At 39.5% G+C, this 20,124-nt stretch overlaps 1 protein-coding gene across 4 annotated transcripts in view; it reads left to right on the forward strand.

Annotated features, from left to right (window-relative positions):
- Nucleotides 1-622: 622 nt before the first annotated feature.
- TCAF1 (TRPM8 channel associated factor 1) overlaps nucleotides 623-20,124 on the forward strand; it is a 49,837-nt gene continuing 30,335 nt past the window's right edge. The window contains exon 1 of one of the 4 annotated variants that reach the window (XM_063099021.1): nucleotides 623-721. The gene's annotated coding sequence lies outside the window, so the exon portion shown is untranslated. Of the gene's footprint in view, nucleotides 722-2,360; nucleotides 2,497-19,040; nucleotides 19,185-19,396; nucleotides 19,417-20,124 lie in introns of those variants that run through there. The other 3 variants (XM_063099019.1, XM_063099020.1, XM_063099018.1) reach the window with 3 other exon arrangements.

A 20,124-nucleotide genomic window follows, 5' to 3' on the forward strand; every position in this document is an offset into this window, starting at 1 on the left:
CCATATCCCTCCTCCTGGCAGAAGCTGACAGCCAACTGGACACAGGCCTGCCCGCCCACTCTCTCCCCCCCACCACACACGCAAAGCCCACCATTTATAGTCAGTGCTGTTTTTGCGGTGCAATTGGCTACAGAGCTGCCAGCTAAAACATCTCATCCAATCTCCTTTACCAAAAACGGAACGGAAACGCTGGCAGCCGAAGGGGCTCTCAGCACAGGTAGAGATGGAGCCTGACCTTGAAATTCAGATGCCAGTGCCTTTTCAGTCCAAAATCCCTGAGGCTGAGATCACTGGCCAGCCCTCTAGGCTCATCTGTGTGTGTGCGTGTGCGTGTGCGTGTGTGCGTGTGTGTGTGTGTGTGTGTGTGTGTGTGTTGGGGGATGGGAGAAGAAAGTGCAGAGGGCGAGCCTCCCCCACCCACCAAGCACACGCAAACTACAGGGACCTTGGCCAGGAAGGTCGGGGTTGGGCTTGGGCTTTTCCACCCCCCTCTGCTCCTCGCCGCCCCCCCCCCCCCCGTCCCCTCCTCCTCTGACGTCACCGACAAGCTCCTGGCTGACTGTCTCAGGCCTGGGAGGAAAAGAGGACAGGGGAGGGCAGAGGGGACCCCACACCAGATTCCACACTTAGCACTGGCAGCCCTTGGTGGTTTAGCACGACCTTTCTCACGCATTGTAACCCAGAGTGCTACAACCGAGAGCAGCAGACTCTTAAGCGGCTGGTAAGTGGCAGTAAGAGGACAAGGCAAGCGTTCTGTTTAAAAGATCTTCTACCCGCCTACACTTTCTACTTATAAGGGACTAAATTATCTGGGGGATCAGGAGGGGGAACGGGAGAGAGAAGATGAACGTTTAAGGGAGCGCTATAAGGGAAGCAGGACTGAGTAAGGCCTGTTGGATACAGGGCACCAAGGGGAAAAAGGTCCGACTTGTTCAGAAGGAGAATGCAAAGGGTTTGCTTTTGAGAAAGGTGCCAGCAGGAGAGGAGAGAGCTGGCAGTGCCGGTGCAGGCACCCACGGGGCGGGAAGAAGGTCTTATTTAGAGCAGAGAGAGGCCACTGGCGACTATGTGATTCAAAGGCTCATGGAAGAGGTATGGAAGGATTTATTCATCTCTAAGGGCACAGCGAACATTCACATAGGGTTTGCCATATACCAGGTACTGCTTTAAGTGTTTCATCTGTGTAAACTCCTGTAATCCCCATAACAACCTTGTGAAGTAGAAATGATCACTACCTCCAATTTTACAGATGAGGACACTGAGATAGAAGTTAATGAGCCCTCTGTGATAGGCAGAAAAATGGCCCCCTAAATACGTCCACGTCCGAATTCTCAGAACCTGAGAACGTGCAATGTTACACGGCAAGGAAGAGTTAAGGTTGCAGATAGAATTAAGTTTGCTAATCATCCCACCTTGAGATGGGAGATTTTTTCTGGATTATCTGGATGGGCCTAGTGTAATCACAAGGTTCCTTCTAAAGAGAGACCCCTATAAGGGATCCTGAAAGAGGAAGGCAGGAGACTCAAAGAAGGAGATGTGACAACAGAGGCAGAGGTCGGAGTGATGAGTTGCTGGCTTGAAAGACGGAGGAAGGGCCCCGGCCAGGGAATGGGCACAGCCTCTGGGGACTGGAAAGGTCGGTGGAAATGGATTCTCCCCCAGATCCTCTTGAAAGGAACACGGCCCTGCCTGTACCTTGATGACAGCCCAGTGACACCTGTGCCGGACTTCCGACCTGCAGAAGTGTAAGGTGATAAGTTTGTGGAGTTTTAAGCCACCAAATAAATGTGTGTAGTTGGTTACAGCAGCCATAAGAAACTAATACAGTCCCCAGCTTGTAAGTGGAAGAGGTAGTCACTTTACAGTCCAGGTTGTTTACCAGCTACACGTTTCTGTCTCTCTCTGATGTGCAGTTTCTATCACCTGTTTCACTGGGTACTAAAATTTTTGACACTGTACTGTTTTATTAAATTTTTAAACACTACATGTGCTATTTTTAAACAATTCAGTGGCTGTGAGGATAAGAATCAGTCGCCGACTTCTTCCCTCTTAGCCCTGCCCCTGACACAGGGCGTGGAGAATGTTACCTTCTTATAAGGATGCATTTATACTCTCCATTTTCACACAATTTATTTTTTAAATTTATTATTATTTTAACCATAACGGATTTATTATTTTTAAAAATTGCCCCCCACACCCCCCGGGACAGCCTCCGGGGGCCTCCATCCCTGACTTGGGGCCGCATTCCGGGGACTGAAACTGACACAAAGCGGGACCAAGCTCCGCCCCCACCCCGCGGCAGCCAATCAGCTTCCGAGAACGAGGCCCCATCAGTCCCCTCCCCCTTCTCCGCCGGAGACTTTCCACGTCCCTGGCTTCGTCAGCCGCGCGGTCTCTTCTCCGCGGAGAAGCTCCTTCCCTTGGGAACAACCGCTGCTCCTTCTAGCAGGTCCTTTCTGCCCCTAACCCGCGCTTGCAGGGACAGCGGGGCGAACGGTGAGTAAGTTTCATGGTGGGTCTGGACCGGGACAGGCCCGCGGTGACAAAGGCGACAGGCCGGAGGGCGGGGTGTCCCTGGCGGGAGGGGGCGAGCTGGTGAATGCCCGGCAGGCTGTGCATTTGTTTGGGGCCCCTGCGCGTGCCCGGAGGTGACAGAGATGTTCCTCGGGTGATTCCTTCCTTCCTCTCTATTCCTTCTCTGATATTTCTCTGCAGCTCTGCCTCTGCTTGTCGGGAGGCGGATGACATTTTTCTGCGATGTGTTTTATGCTCCGCAGGGAGCCATTGAGATTTGAGCTAAAGGGAAGGGAGAAGGCGATGTTATCTCACCTCTGGGAGCTTGATATTGAATTATTGAATTCTTTTAGGGTAGCATGTCTCTGCCGAACCCCTCCGAGGTGAAAATCCTCCCCGACCCCAGTCATCTAGGAGCCCAGGGGCTCGGGAGTGTGTCTGCAGTGGGGGAGGGAGGTGTGGGGAGAGGTGGTGGTGAGAGGGGGTGAGGGGATTCGGGAGAACGTTAGTCTGGAATGCATTTGGCCTGAAGCAGCAAGTGCTGGATTGCACAGGTCCCAGGTAAACAGACTTTTTTGAGCAGGCCGCTAAGTTGGCCCAACCTTCAAGGGAAGGAGAAGGCCTTAAGTAAGTATAGGAGAAAAATATCTTTGCCAACTGGATAATCATGGAAACTTGGAAGAAGTACAGCTCTCACTAGACATAAGAACAGAATGTATCAGTGTAGCTGACCAGCCATCCGTTTATCCTCCAGACGACTTATTTGTCGATAGATTGCATTTGAATACTTCGCTTTTTTGCTTGCTTTGATTTTTAAAAAAAATTATGAATGGAAAGCGTATAAAATATCTTAGGAGTGGTCTAAAAAATAAAGAAATGAATGCCTGGCCATCTCTTAGGACAAGAAATAGGGTATTTCAGTACTTTATTTTTATTTATTTATCTTGTGGCTGGTGTTAAGGGGATCCGAACCCTTGACCTTGGTATTATCACCATCACAGTCTAACCAACCGAGCTAACTGGCCAGTCCAGCAGTACTTGAGAAGCCCAGTGTGTCCCAGCTCACCACCATTCTCTTCCTTTCTCTGAGACGTGGCATCTAGTGTGATTTTTGTTTTAATCATTCCCTTGCTTTTCTTCATAGTTTTACATTTGTGTGTGGATTCTGAAAACATATGCACAAGAGTACTTAAAAAGTTCATGGGAAAATGGCATTAAAAGATACTACAAATATTTCCATGAATTTTTTGAGCCCTTGTATGTGTTGGCTATCTCTATTTTTTACTTTCATGTAAATGACATTACCCTGTATATAGTCTTCAGTTTTTGAGATTCACCCTTGTTAATACTTCCTTCATTTTCATTGTTTATGGTCTGAATGTACTATAATTTATCTCTTCTGCTGATGGACATTTGGGTTGTATCTAGCTTGGGAGATGTATCAGTTATTCATAGCTGTGTAACAAATTACCCCAACAAATTAAAAAAAAAAAAAGAAAGAAAGAAAGAATGAACCAATTCTATTATTTCCCTGTTATTTCTCAGTTTCCATGCATCAAGATCAAGAACAAGGAGCAGCTTAGCTGGGAGTCTCAGACTCAGGGTCTCTCACAGGCTGTAATCAAGGAATCAAGGTGTTAGCTGGTGCCACAGTCATCTCAAGTCTAGGAGTGGGGGATGGGAGTCCTTTCAAGCTTACTCAGATGAGCATTGGCAGACCTTTGGCCTCACTGACCTTGACTGGACACATCAATACTTTGCCACACAGGCCTCTGTATAAAGGCTACCCACAGCATGGCAGCTTGTTTCCTCCCAATTGAAAGCTCCCAGAGAGAAAGACAAAACTCAGATTCTTTTTGTAACCTCATCTCAAAAGCGATATCCCATCATTTTTGCCATGTTCTATTCTTTAGAAGGGAGTGAGTAGGCCCACACTCAAGGGGAAGGGGTCACACAGGGAGTGAATATACCTGGAGGGAGGGATTATTAGAGGCCTTTTTAAAAAGTGCCTGCTACAGACACTGTTAAACAATGTTGCCCTCTAACATTCATGTATGTGTGTGCAGGAGTTTCTCTAGAGTAGAACTGCTACCTAAGAGTAGAATTGCTGGGTTATAAGATTTGCATAGATTCTACTTTGTTAGGTCATTTCCAAGCTGTTTCCAAAGTGTTGAACCAGTCTGTGCTCCTTCCAGCAATGGATGAGTGTTCTTGTTGCTCCACATACTTGTCATAACTTGGTCTTGTCAAATTTCATTTTTGCTCAATCTGGCAGGTATGAAATAACATTCAGCTGTAATTTTAATTAGCATTTCCCCATAACTAATGAGGTTGACCATCTTTTTATACGTTGATCAGATAGTGTGCTTTTTCTCTAGGAAATTCTGGTCTTCTACTCATGTTCATATTGGGTTGTTTGTCTTTTTCTTATTGACTAATTGGAGTGCTCTCTTTACATATTATGGATACTAATCATGTCTTTGTAAGCTATATATACCGCAAATATCTGCTTCCATTTTGCTTCTGAGGTTTTCTTTCTCTGTGTATCTGTTTGTCTGTTTATCTCTCTCAATGAACACACGTTTCAAATTTCAATTTCAAGTTACGAGTATTTTCTTTTATAGTTTGTCCTGTTTCACAGTTGTTTTTCTCAAGATCATAAATTAATTTTACTATGTTGTCTTCTAAAAGCTTTTATGGTTTTGCATTTGGCAATTAATCTTAACCCACTTGGAAATTGATTTTTATGTTGTTTATTTTTTATGGATAATCAATTGTCTCAGCATGACTGATTTGCATGAACCAATTTATCCACATGTTCATGAATTTGTTTTAAGTTCCCTACTTTCATTGTGTATTTTTCCAACTCAGTACCAATACAAAATAATTTTAATAACTATAGTTTTATAAGTCTTGAAATATGGTAGGAAAATCCCTCTTCTCTGTATATTCTTCTTCTTCATGAGTGTTTTGTCTATTCAATATACATATTTAAACTTGTCAAGTTCTCCAAAATGAGAAAAAAACAAGCAAAAAACAAGCAAACAAACCTATTGAGATTTTTATTGATATTGCCTTAACTCTATGTCTTAGTCCATTTTGTGCAGCTATAACAGAATACCTAAGACTGGATAATTTATAATGAGTGGAAATTTATTGGCTCATGTTCTGGAGGCTGAGAAGTCCAAGGTCAAGGGACCAGCATCTGGCAAAGACCTTTTTGCTGTGTCATCTTATGGTAGAAGGGTAAAGAGAAGGTCAGAGAGAGAACAAGAGAGAAAGAGAATAAAAGGGGGCTTGAACTCCCCTTTATAAAATAATAAACCCACTCATGCAATAATAAACCGATTCCCATGATAATGGCATTAATTCATTCACTCCATCCTCATAGCCTAATCACCTCTCAATAGACTCCATTTCCCAACACTGTTGCATTGGGGATTAAGTTTCCAATACATTCTTTCGGGGGGACACATTCAAAACACAGCACTGTATATATCAATTTAGGGAGAAATGACCTCTTTAAAATAAAGAGGTCACCTATGAACTTGGTAATTGATGCTATTTATTTAGGTCATCTTTAATATTTTGTGATATTTTTCATTTCCTTTTCTTCAATTTTTGTTAAATATGTTTCTAAGCAAATTATATTTTTACTGCTATTGTAAGTGTTTTCTTTCATAAAAGTTGTAGTTTGTATCTCATTGTTGCTAGTATATAGAAATCTAATTTGCCTTTCACATATTGATTATATATCAAACCTGATAAAATTAATTAATAATTCTATATTCATCTGTAGATTCTTTTCAGTTTGCTACATATGCAATCATATCTGAAAATGACAAATTTGTTTCTTTTTTTCCAATTTTTATACCTTTGTTTTTCTTGTCTTACTGCATTGGCTAGGACCTACAGTACAATGTTGAACAAAAGTAGTGAAAGGCATCTTGGTTTGTCCTTAGATAATAAAGAGAAAGATTTTGCCATATCAACTTTAAACATGGCATTTCCTGTAGTTATTTTGTAAATGCCTTCTCCATGATAAGAAAGTTCAATTCTTCTTTTGGTAAGCACTTTTATTATGAGTAGATGTTTTATTGAATGCTTCCTCTGTAGTTATTAATAGTATCATATAATTTTTTTCCTTTAAAAATATTAATGTGGTAAAATATAGTATTTAATTTCCAATATGAAACCAACTTTGTATTCCTGAAATAAACCCTCTCTATTAAATACGTAATAACTTCTATATATAGATATAGATATAATCATAAATATTAGATATTTGCATCTGTATGTGTGAGCTGAGATTGGCCTGTGATTATCCTTTCTTGTACTGTTCTTATCTGGTTTTAATACCATCATAAAATAATATGGGTAGTATTCTTCCTTTAGCTATTCTCTGGAAAAATTTATGCAAGACTGAAATTATCTAGTCCTTGAATGTTTCCCCTAATAACCTACAAACCCTCCAGGTTTGGAGTTTACTTTTTGAATTTGTTGGTTCAATTACTTGAGTAATTTTAAGAGTATTTAGGTTTTTTTATAGTGTCAGTTTTGCTAAATTATATTTTACAAGGTGTTTAACCACTTCATATTCATATATTCATATGAATATATTCATCCATACACATATATGTATATATACATATGAACACATTCATATACATGTAGGTATATTTATATTCAATATACTTAGATATGAATATGAATGTATGTATTCAAAATTAGTAGAATAAAATTACTCATAATATCTTGTTTAAATCTTTTCATCCTATTGGTATGACTCCCTTTTCATTACTGATACATGCATTTTTTTCACTTTTTATTTTAATTTTGCCAGAATGTGGTCTGCTATATTAGCTGTTACATGCACACACACACAGACAAAAGGTTTATGTCTTTTGTCTCACTCATTTATGCTCATTTCATTATTTCTTCCAGCTTTGTTTGAATTTTTCTGTTATTTATTTTCTAAGATCTTAAGTTATATGCTTCGGTCACTAATTATTTTCAACTCATTAATTTTGAGCTTTTATTTTTATGTAAGCTTGTAAATATATAAATTTTTATTGCTTTTTAGCTACATGCTTTCACAATTTTTGACATGAATATTTTTGATAATGTAGCTTTAAGTATTTATAACTTCCATTATGATCTCTTGTGTGAGTGATGAAATTTTTAGAAACTTCTATCTTTTAAATTTTCAATTGGTCATATGAAGTGTCTTTTATTATCTGGTAGTAAATGTTGCCTATTTTGTATTGTAGTTGGAGAATGTATAATATCAATTCCTTTGAATTTATAGAAACTAGCATTTTAACCTGTTCAGTTTTCTTTGTCTGCTTGAAAAGAATGTGTAGTCTCTAATTATATAATGTTTTAGGTATACCTTTGAAACAAGTGTGTTAATTATACAATCCAGTCTTCACCAATTTTTTATCTGCTTGAATTGTCTATTACAGAAATAGGTATGTTAAAATTTCCCACTGTGATGGTGCATTTGGCAGTTTCTCATTGTAGATCTATATATGTTTGCTTTATGTATTTTGAGGCTACATTATTAGTGAATTGTGGTAAATTAAACATTTTTTCCTACTATAGGAATTCTATATTATGGTTTCCTATGAATGCTTTTGTTTTAAAATCTTAATTTGTTCAGATAGCAAATCAGTTTCTTTGATTGGTATTTGCCTCATTTATCTGTTTTCATGCTTTGACTTTAAATCTTTCTGAATCTATGTTTTAAGTACATACATAGTAATATATTGTTTCACAATTATAACTTCTCTGAATGATTTAGCTCGTTTATATTTATTGTGATTAGTGATACAATTAGATTTATTTCTATCATCTTATTATTTGCTTTTTATTTTTCTGCCTTTTTTGCCTCTTTCATTCCTCTTTGCCTGTTCTTTTCTCTTTTTCTCATTGCTTTCTCTTTTTTCTTTCTCTTATTTGGAAATTGCATGTTCTAGATCTAATGTTTGAGGAATATTCTAATTTTATTACACATTTTACTCATAACAGGCTTAATTTAGCATACTTAAGTTAAATAACATTGTTTCTCAATATTTTAAGTCTAACTCTTACCCTTCAATATAAAATGTTTATTATTATTTAATACCATTATTGCTTGATTCTCTAATATATTTACCAATATGTTTGATTACAGTTATTTCTTTTTATAAAACATTGAGGTATAACTAGCATATAATAAAGTTCACAAATCTTAGCTGTACAACTTGATAAATTTTATATATGTATGTAGACAGGTCAGGATATAGACTATTTTCAGCGCCTCAGAAAGAATCCTTCTTTCCTTATGCCAATCAATTCTCTCTGCCACAGATAACCACTATTCATACCTCTGCCATCATACATTGATCTGATCTTGATGTTCACATAAGTTGAGTGATAAATACATGTTCTTTTTGGTTGCTTTCATGCAACATTAGGTCCAAGAGATTCATCCATGTAGCAGTATATAGTAGTACTTTGTTCTTTTTTCTGTAGTAATTATATTGTATTGTAAGTATTTCACAAATTACTTATCCATTCTCCTGTTGATGGACATTTGATTTTTTTCCAGTTTTTTGGCTATTATAAATAAAGCCTGTTTGAACATATTTTCTGTTAGACATAAATGCTCATTCCTATTGAATATACACCTAGTCAGCCTGAATAGATAACTCCAAACAGTTTTTGCAAAACGGCTGTATTAATTTACCCTCCCCATAAGAAATGTACATAAGTTCCGGCAGCTCTAGATTCTTGTCACCATTTGATACTGTGACTACAATTAATTTTAGCCATTGGAACTGATATAGATATCTTACTGTCGTTTTAATTTCCATTGCTCTGATTAATTAAGCATCTTTCCATATGCATATTGGCCATTTGGATATCATCTTTTGTGAAGTGCCAATTCATGTTTCTTGTCCATCTAGGAGGAAGGGTGATTTCTTTTCCTAATTAATTTTGTGAGATATTTAATTATATTGCAAATATGCATATCCATTTTTTGTTGTATTGATGAATTACAAATATTCTCTTTCAATCTGTGGCTTGCCTTTTCACTTTGGTAACAATGTCTTTTAATAAAAGAACTTCTTAATTTACTTTATTTAATAATATCTCATTTTTATTTTTAATAAACAAAGCATTTATGATTAGCACCTATTTATGAAAATTTTGCCTACCCCTAGATCACAAAAAAGTTACCTTGTACTTAGGGTAACTTTTAGGTTTATAATTCATCTCAAAGTACTTTTTGTGTATGTCCTGAGGATAGGTCAGGGTTAATTTTGTTCCATATGGACATCTAATCAATCAAAAACTATTTATTGAAAAGGACTCCTGACATCACTGGATTGAATCAGTCAGTCTATTGTAAATCAGGTGTCTGTACATATGTTTGTTTTAGGCTATATTCTTTTTATGTATCATTGAATTTGATTTGCTAATATTTTAGTTAGAGTTTTTGAATCTATATTCATTGAGAGATATTAGCTCCTACTGTTTTTATCAGATTTTGGTATCAAAGTTATGCTGGGTATAATAAAATCAGTTGGGAAGGGTATCTTCTTTTACTATTCTGTGGAAGAATTTGTATAATATTAGTATTATATTTTTCTCAAATGTTTAGGAAAATTCACCACAGAAATACTTCTCCACCTAAAGGTTTTTTTGGAACTGGTTCTGATTTTGGATTAAATTTCGTTAATGGATAGGATTATTTATATATACTTTTTGTTCTTTTGACATTTTGGATAAATTGTGGTTTTAAGGAATTTGAAAATTCATCTGAATTTGTCAGATTTATTGGCATATGGTTATTTATAATATCACTGTTATATATTTAATATCTTTTAGGAATGTAATAATGTTCCCTTTTTATTTCTAATAATCGTAATGTGTTTTTTCTCCCCCCCTCTTCCTTTAGTGATACCTCGTACTTTTCTTCCCTCTTATGTTATTTTTGTATACTTTCTACCAACATTTGTTAAAGTTTACTAATTCTCTGCTCTTTTGTGTCTAATATGCTATTAAAGCTATTTGTTAAAGTAGTACTTTCAATTTCTTTATTTTTAAAATTTCTAGTTAGCTCTTTTGTTAGTTTTAGTTCTATACTGAAATTCTCCACCCTTGTTTCTATTATTGTTGAACACATTAATCACAGTTTTAAGTTTTCTGTGTAAGAACTCAAATATTGGAACCACCTGTGCCTCTATTTTTACTATCTGTTATTTCTTTTGAGTTCTTGGCAATTTATCCTGTTACTTATCCTATTTCTTAATTTTTGATTGAGTGTAGTGTATTGTGGATGAAAAAATGTAAAGGCTCTGTTTAATGTTATTATCAAGAGGATTTGGGGGGCAGGAGGGACAGATAAAGTACCAGCTGATTACTTTCATACTGTCAAAGGTTAGTTTTAGACTTTGTTAGGACTGGTCCATTTCAGGTTTGTCTTTTCTCCAAGAACATACATAGCCCTTACTTCTAATGTGGGGTTCTTATTCATATGCCATGAATTTTCTTAAGTGTCAACTTAAATTACAATGTGTTTATAAGAACCTTCTACTTTGTTGGGGCTTAAACTCCACTGCTTTATTCCCAGGGCAGTATAGCTACTGAAATGACTTCTAAGTTGTTTAGCCCTTTGACCACTATCTTCTGCAAACTTTCTTGGGGTATGTATTAGTCAGGGTTCTCCAGAGAGACAAAATTAATAGGATATGTTAAAAATATATGAGAGGGCATTGATGGGGGGGGAGGGGGAGAGAGGAGGGAGGGAGGTTTTGGTGATGGGCAACAATAATCAGCCACAATGTATATCGACAAAATAAAATTAAAAAAATATATATATGAGAGAGGATTTGTTAGGGTAATTAGCTCATTCAGTTATTAAGAGAAGTGCCACAATAGGCTGTTGGCAACTGGATGCTGGCAGCATGGCTCAGTCCAAGCCCAAAGGACTCAAAACCAGAGAAGCCAACGGTGTCCTTGGTGTAAGTCCTGGAACCCCAAAGCTGAAGAGTCTTGAGCTCTGATTTTCACAGACAGGAGAGAAGAGTGTATCACAGCTCCAGTAGATAGAGAGAGTGATTTTCCTTTTTTCCCCATTTTTTGGTCTCTTGGGGAACAGTAGATTGGATGGTTCCCCCCCATATTGAAGGTGGATCTTTCCCACTCAGTCCACTCAGGCTCTCATGCTAATCTCTTCTGGAAACATCCTCATGGACACATCTAAAAAGATAGCTTTACCAGGTTTCTTGGCATTCCTTAATCTAATCAAGTTGACACCTAGAATTAACCTTCACAGGGTCTTTCCCTGTGCATACATAGCTTAGGAGTCAGCTAGTGAATTAAGGAGTATTTGTACACAGATTTTTTAGATTCTCTTCTCTGAAGTTTTTTTCATGCCTGAATTTTTGCCATTTGGGTTTCAGTTGATTTGGTGCTCCTGAAGCAGTAAGATTGACACTTTCTGTTTGGCTTCAGTTACCCTGCACCATGAAATGGAAAATGCCCCAGAAGGAAAAGCCATAATGAGTGTGGAGCTCATGTCCTGTGTTTTCTGTCCCTCAATGATTGCAGCTTCTCAAGGATTGTTCCAAAGGTATTCACAATGCCAGAATTCTCCCAGCGTTTTGTCTTCTATGTCAGATTATTTATCTAAGATCATTTTCCTTCTTCTTGAGTACATCCTTTAGAATTTCCATTGACTCAGGTCTTTTGGTGATAAATTCTCAGTATCTATTAGTCTGAAAGTGGCACTTCTTAAGAGTCTTGTAATAGAGGTATTTTACTGAATACAGAATTCTAGGTTGATTATTTTCTCACCAAATGTTGATAATATTATTTTACTGCCTTTTTTTTTTCATCCTGAGAAGGCAATGAGGAGCTTAATCATCAGTTATTTGTAAGTGATCTGTTCTCCCCCTCTTGGACTACTTCTATTTCTCCCCCTACTACCTTTACTAACTTCTGTTCTCTAGTTCACTATGATATATCTAGGTGAATATTTCTTTTTTATTTATCTTTTTTGGGTTTGTCAGGTTTCCTGGATCTGAGAATTGGAGTCTTCCAAGAATCAGTAAAATAAATAGTAAACATTTCTTACAATAATGACTCTTCCATAATATTTCTGTTATATCCACTTGCAGCTCAAATCAGATGTGTGTTAGATCTCCTTGCTGTGCCTTCCATGTCTTCTATCCTCTTTCATATTATTAGTTTTTTTGTTTTTTTTTTTTTGGCTTTTGGATTGAATTATGAATAATTTCCTCTGAACCAGATCTAGTTCAGTAATTCTTCAACTCTGTTTAATCTTCTATTTAATTTCTTCAGTAAATTTTTATTTTGAACTATTCTATTTCCACTATTATATTTTTTCATTTCTAGTTCTATTTGATTCTTTTATAAATATACTTATGTTCTACTCAAGTTTCAGGTTTTTCTTTTCTTTCTCAAATATACTAAATATGGCTATTTTATATTCTGTGCCTGTTAATCCTGATATAGGTTGAGCATTCCTACCCCAAAATTTGAAATTTGAAATGCTCCAAAATCTGAAACTTTTAGAGCATCAACATGATGCCACAGTGGAGAATTCCACACCTGACCTCATGTGATGGGTTGCAGTCAAAATGCAGGTGCACAAAAATTTCATGCACAAAATTATTTACAATATTGTGTAAAATTAACTTTAGGCTACATGTATAAGGTGTATATGAAACATAAATGAATTTCATGTTTAGACTTGAGTCCCATCCCCAAGATATCTCATTGTGTACACATAAATATTTCAAAATCAAAAAAAAATCCAAAATCCGTAATATTTCTGGTCCCAAGTTTTTTGGATAAGGAATGCTCAACTTATATCTGAATTCTGCCAGTTTCTGATGTTCCTTGGTTATGATGGCTCTCATGGTGCTTTGTTTCCTTGAGTATTACATGATTTTTAAAATTAGTGTTATGAGCTGCTATTTTTGCATGAAAAAGGTTTTTTTTCTTTACAAATTCTTTCTAGATGCATTGAAGTTAAGTTTCTCCAGAAAAGATCTGTATTTGCTTCTACTAACTGGAGACACTACAAAATGGAACCACTTTAAATTAAATTATTTGCTTAGAGTTTTTCAATCCACAGGGATAGCATGAATTCAGATTTCAAACTTATATGGGGAACTGATTTATGTTTAGTTAGTCATTCTCAGAGACTTTTTTCCCCTTCACTCTACAGCAGGGTTAAGACAGGCAAATTGAATTGATTTCTTCTGTATTGTACAATTTATTTCTTATTTACCTTTACCCAGTAGGGTATCCCTTTGGTGTCTGAGCTTTGTGCAGGGGTGTCCTTTTAAATTACACCTTTTATGTGAGCCTGGTCTTAATATCCTAGACTGGAAACCTGATAAAGTCACTTCCCATCCGTGCTCCAGGGTTTTGTGGAAACACCATGGTAAAAGCCAGCTTTTGTGCTTGCTTCTTTCACTGTTTCCTGGTTTTCATTTTTTGTGTGGCTTTTTTTTTGTTGTTGTTGTTGTTGTTGTTGTTGTTTTTTGCTTTGCAGACTCCTTACTTTCATATCATCCTATCAATTCACTTATAAAATTTTGTATATATATTGTTTGCATCAGTAGTATGATTCAGGGTATCTAATCAACTAAAATTTTCTAGAACTAAAATACTATTTTTACACCATATTAACATATTTGCATTTGTACTTATGTGTTAACATATCATCAATATGTAGCTTGATAAATTATTACAAACTGAACACATCCTTGGACCAGCACCTAAATTCATTTAGAGAGCATTACCAATAACCCAGAAGTTCCCCTTAGGCCCCTTTCCAGTCACCTACCTTGCCCAAGGGTGACTTATTAGACTATTATTCTGAGTTTTAATGACAAAGGTTAGTTTTATCTGTTTTTGTATTTATGTAAATATAATCATACATTAAATGCTCTTTTGTTTCTGGCTTCTTTCACTCTACAGGATGTTGGTGAGATTCAGCCATATTGTATATAGTGTAAATTGTTCATTTTCATAGCTTATAATATTTCATTGTGAATATACCACAATATATTTAAACATTCTACTGTTGATGGTACCTAGCTGATAGAGACTAGGGTAACACTCAGGCTGAGAAAGCAGGGAGGGTAGTAGTTGGGTAGTTGCCAGTTTTAGACGATAATGAATGGTGCTGCTTTGAAGCTTCCAGTACATGTCTTTTGGTGAACGTGTGTACGCATTTCTATTGGGTATACCTGTATACCAAAGAGTGGTATTACTGAACAGTTTTATTTAAATTTCAAAATGATACTTGTAACATTTTTAAAATGCAAAATGTCTAAAGAAAAAAATTACTGGTCAGTGCTCTCCCACACCCCATAGTAACCAAATATGTCCTTATTTTTTCTGTGCTTGATAAACATAAACATACATTATAGCATTTTTTTCCTTGCAGAGTAGGATCATAAATTTTTCATTAAAAAGTATATTGAGAGCATTCCTCAAGATGTGAATTGAGCTCATCCTTTTTACAAATTGCATAATATTTTGCAGTATGGATTTTAAATAAATTTGTTCATTCATTCACATGTTACTGAGTATTTACAGACTTAATATCTCAAAAGTTATTTCACTGCTTTCAAGATTTCATGGCAGTCTCCATTACTCAGATCAGAAAACTAGAAAGAAAAACAGAAACTCAAGGGGAAGTAGAAACAAGAAAGATGATAAGATTTAAAATTGAGCTATAATGCGGAGTCTGAGACAGAAGGAGAAGGTAGAACCAACTCTAATTTTGAGGAAGACATTGGAAGATATAGAAAGAAAACAAAAGGCTTAAGGGGGAAATTAAAAGAAAAGAGCATGAAGGAGGGGAGACAATTTACAGTACAGGACATTTGCAATTTGATGAGTTTTCTGCTTCATCTAGCTGCTGCTTGTTTACTTGGGGAATGATCGTAGGGACTTCTTTTCTTACCCGCACACTCATCTATCCTGTCCATCCATCCATGCACTGTGCATTACAGAGCACCTGTTTATGACCTAGGTGAAGTGGGCAAACAAAAGAAGGATGAAGCACAATTCTTGATCTAACCTTGCTCTAATTTGGGGAGCTGTAGTGAAACCCTTAAGTAATATAGGATGTCATTCTCTAGCCCCTTTACCACTGAATCCTCCTCCCCTGGAAGGTCAAGTCTGGACACTGTTTTGGAGTAGGAGAGAAAGCTTTATAATAGTCTCTTCCTGAAGACACTTTGGTCTTGGGGACACCTTCTCCTTAGGTACTGGGCAAATAGGGGCCAGGGAAGTGAGGGGTGAGGACTCTGGAGAATGCACAGGGCCATGCAACTCTCCTCAGGTCTTTGGGGCTAGCCATAAAAAGGGATCAGTGGTATCCCCACAGGTTCTACAGTTCAGCTCACCGAGTTGCATGAACAGATGAGATTCAGGGCAGGACCTGGGCAGCGTAAAGCCAGGTCTTAGCTCCAAAGTCAAGTGTCAGATCCCACTCTTGGTGAAAATGGGCAGGGACTAGGAACAAAGTTCAAGAAACCCCTACACAGGGAGAAATCATATTTAAAGAAAAGTTACCACCAGTTGAGCAAGGATATTTTATCTAGATTTTTAGGTGATTAAATTTATTTTTTATTACAAAATAATATGTATTACTGTGGAAATTTAATGAGGTGTATGAAGAAGAAATGCTTATAAGTAATCCACTTAACAAGTAACACTTATAATTAATTCACTTTCCTGTCTGAAGTAACTGATTCTAATAGTCTGATGTATATTTTCTATATAATTTGTGTTTATTAAGTATATAAAAACATTTAAAAAACCTTTTGGCACAAAAATGAAAATGCAAACTCTCTATTTTAAAATGGATCTATCATTATTTATCAACCGCGCCCTTGTTAATAAATAGTCTCACTGATTTATTTTTTAACAAATTGCCCCGCTGCCTTCCCGGGTCGGGCGCCCAGGCCTCCATCCCGGATTTGGTGCAGCCTCCTGGTGCAGAAACTGACACAAAGCCAGGCCTCTGCGCCCGCGGGAGGAAGCTCCGCCCCCACCCCGCGGCGGCCAATCCACTCCCGGGAACGGCTGCTCCCCGCCCGGCGCCTGCACCGCGCTAAGGCCACCCCCTCCCAGCCATCCCTCCACCACCAGTTCTCAGGTCCCCAGGCCGTCTGTCCCATCTCCTTGTCACGTCTCTGCGGAGGACCCTTCCCACTCCCTAGTAGCCCCTTGTGGAAATTGCTGGACCAACGGTGAGTCTTGTCCAAAGATGGTTTCTGGAACCGGAGCAGGCCCGGGCGCACCGACCAGCTAGGGGCTGCCCCGGATGCTGGTCCTCGGAGGCCCGGGTGGGTGAGGGAGGCACCGGGTCGGGGTCCCTGGGGGCCCCTGCGGGACTGCGAAAGTGGTCGGGTTCTGGCCTGAGACCGCTTGGGCCCAAGGAGGCAGATGTCTTTCAAAGAGATGTCTTGAAAACAACATATATACAAAATGTTGTAAATGCATTGATGAGATGATACGAAAGTAAGGAGTCTGCAAAGCAAAAAAAAAAAAAAAAAAAAAAATCCATACAAAAAATCAAAACCAGGAAACAGTCAAAGAAGCAAGTCTTTCCTCTTTGAAAGACATCTGTGGTTTCTCCATCTCTGTTTTCCTTTCTGCTTTTTTCTACCACTTTGGCCCTTATATTGTTCACGCTGCATTTCTTCAGGAATCTCACCGTCGAGAATCTAATACGTCTCTGCTTTTTTTAAACATTGTTTTTCATTATGACATATTTCAAAGCTAAGTATAGAGAATAATATAATAGATTTGTCAGATGCTGACATTTTATCACATTTGCTTCAGCTTCTCTCTCTACGAAATAAAACAGTTAAAACCCTTTTCCTCACCAAGTCTCACACCCCCATCCTCAGAGGTAAGTCAGCTTGCATCCTTCCCATGTGTATTTTTGTCCTCTGTTATTTATTTTTATGTGAGCAAAACATGTGTTTTTATTGTGAATTATTATTTCTTTCATGAAACTCAGTATTAGGGGGGTTTAGCTTGTGGTATTATTAGTCCTGGCATTTCAGACCCAGAAGGGACTTAGTGAGCTTGTCACCGGCACTCCTCATTTTGTTGAGAAACCTGAACCCTGGAGAAGATGAAGAGTCACTCACTGTTTCTCAGGTGGTCCTTGACACAGCAAGATCCTGAATTGAGGTTCTCTAGATTACTGTCCCTGCTGTTTCCTCCACATAAGCCCTGCCACAAAGTTCACCCACTCACATGGCTCTGTTGTTGTTTGTATAGTTCAATTTGGAGAAAGGGTGTTGAAGGGAGATGGGGAAAGGAAGTAGGGCTTGGATATGGACAAAATCTAGCCAGGATTAAAAGGTATGCATTTTCCTGAAGCATAAAATATTAAATCATAGGATGACTTGAATATTTATTTTATTTAACAAGCACTCACTTACTGAACGCCAAGCATTGAGCTAAGAACATTACAAGTTTTAACTCACTAAATTTAAGCCTTAGAATAAACCTGTAATATAAGTCTTAATATTATCATCCCCATTTTACAGATAATAAAACTGAGGCACAGAGGAATTAAGTAACTTGCCCGAAGTCACACAGCTGATAAAGTGCTGCATTGATTTGAATCCAGGCCATGTGGTGGCAGTCTGGGTTCTTAACCATTTTACTACCTGCATTTCAAATGCAGAACTGGTACCTGTAATGGAGGTGAAGTCACCACACAGAATAGGGAGAGGCAGTTCTTAGACGAAGGAGCAGCTGTCAACAGATCATCAGAAAGGAAAGAAATAGGATTTGAACTGTACACGGAAGAATACATTTTAGCAACCTGTTGTTTGTTTAAAATACGTTATTTTTAATTCACAAAAGTAACACCTGTAACGATGCAGACAATGCAGATTCTATTAAAGGCTCCCCTCCCCGACCCCATTCCTCAGGTTAAATAATGTTAACAGGCAGAGAGAGATGTATCCTTCCCTTCTCCCACCATCATACAAATAAATACAGGTTTCTTTTTTGTTTGTTTGTTTGTTTGGTTGGTTCTCTTTTGTATTTTTTTTTTTTTTTAAAGAAAGCATATTCAACAATTTCTACAATTTGTATTCTTCCCTTGGCGGTATATCAAGGTACATTTTCCCCCGACGATCCGGAGATGTCAGCTCTTCGTAAGAATTGAATGATACTCCTCAGAAAGTGTGTCCCCTAATTTGTTCAGCCTTTTCTTTATCTAAGGAATAGTCAGAGAAGTTAATACCCGTAATAAAACGGCCGTCCACACTGCCGGGATGGGACCGCCGGGCGTCCCTCAGCCGCCGCAGTGCCCAGCCGCCAGGGCCGGCGACACAAAGAAGCGCTGTCCCCTGCCAAGCGCCGCCCCCTCGGCTCGCGCTCCAGCCCGGGAGGAAGTGGGGAGGAGGGGACTCCTAGGAAAACCCGCCTCTGCCCGCGCTCCCGTCTCCGCCCCGCTCCCCCTCGCGGCTGCCCGCTCTGTCGCCAGGTCCCTGCTCTGCTGTAGGGAAGTCCCTGCCCCGCCAGACCTCGCGTCCCTCTCTGCGCCGGGCCCTGCCCCCCCGGCCCCCCAGCTGCCCCCGTGGAAATCACAGGGCGACCTGGTGAGTGGCCGGAGAAGGAGCGGGTGACGACGGACCGCCTGGGGGTCGAGGAGGGCGGTTCGAAAAGCGAGGGGGCGCTATGGGGGCGAGGGCGGACCTGCGAGAGCCCAGGTCTGGGACTGAGAACCCCGAGCTGCTGGTGTCCGTACCCTGTGGATGCTTTGCTCTGCTATGGGGCTCTGCTTCGCCTGTCGCATCGCTCCTCCTCGCCGGGGACTGACATCGGATGTTGGTGGGTGCCTGCTTTGTGTCGCTACGGACAGGCCTGACCTAGAGGAGCAGCGTCGGATCCGCTGCTGGATGAGAGGAGAGTACCGCGGCCTAGGGAGGAGGCAAGGCTTGCTCGGGGTCGCATAGGTAGCTGGTGACAGCATCACATCTGTCCGATTGCCCTTTGATTTTTGCAAACACCGGTGTCTAGGACTGAGATCCCTCGCTCACTTGCACCGTCCCCTGGAGACTGGGGCGTGTGTGTGCGTGTAAGAGGGGGCAGCAGTCTGTGTGACCCCACCTCATACCCAGACCCCCTGCCGAAGGGCGCTTAGCTTTCCCGCCCCCCTCCTCCCCGCCCCCCGCTGGCTGTCCCCGGCCATCGGCCCCCTCCGCTCCCTCCGCTTCTCCTCTGACGTCACTGACACGCTCTGGGCAGACTGACAGGCCCGGGAGGAGGGGAGGAGAGGGCAGCCCACAGCAGACTCCAGGCTTAGTACCGACAGCCCCCGCGAGTGCAGGACACCCTTCCTCATACGCTGTGCATGTGGTAGGAGCCCTGGGCCAAGCAGATCCACAGCTACGAGGAGCAGCGCCCGAATTAGGAGTTCAAGGAACCTCCGCGGAGGAGGGGAGCAAATTTTAGGAGGGCAAATGCACAAAGCGATGAGAGGTGAAGGAAGACTTTTTAGGGCCGGTGAGATAGGATCAGTCGATCAGTCTTTCAGTT

The sequence above is a fragment of the Cynocephalus volans genome, chromosome 6 (genome assembly GCF_027409185.1).
Source record: "Cynocephalus volans isolate mCynVol1 chromosome 6, mCynVol1.pri, whole genome shotgun sequence".
Taxonomy (NCBI): Eukaryota; Metazoa; Chordata; class Mammalia; order Dermoptera; family Cynocephalidae; genus Cynocephalus; species Cynocephalus volans.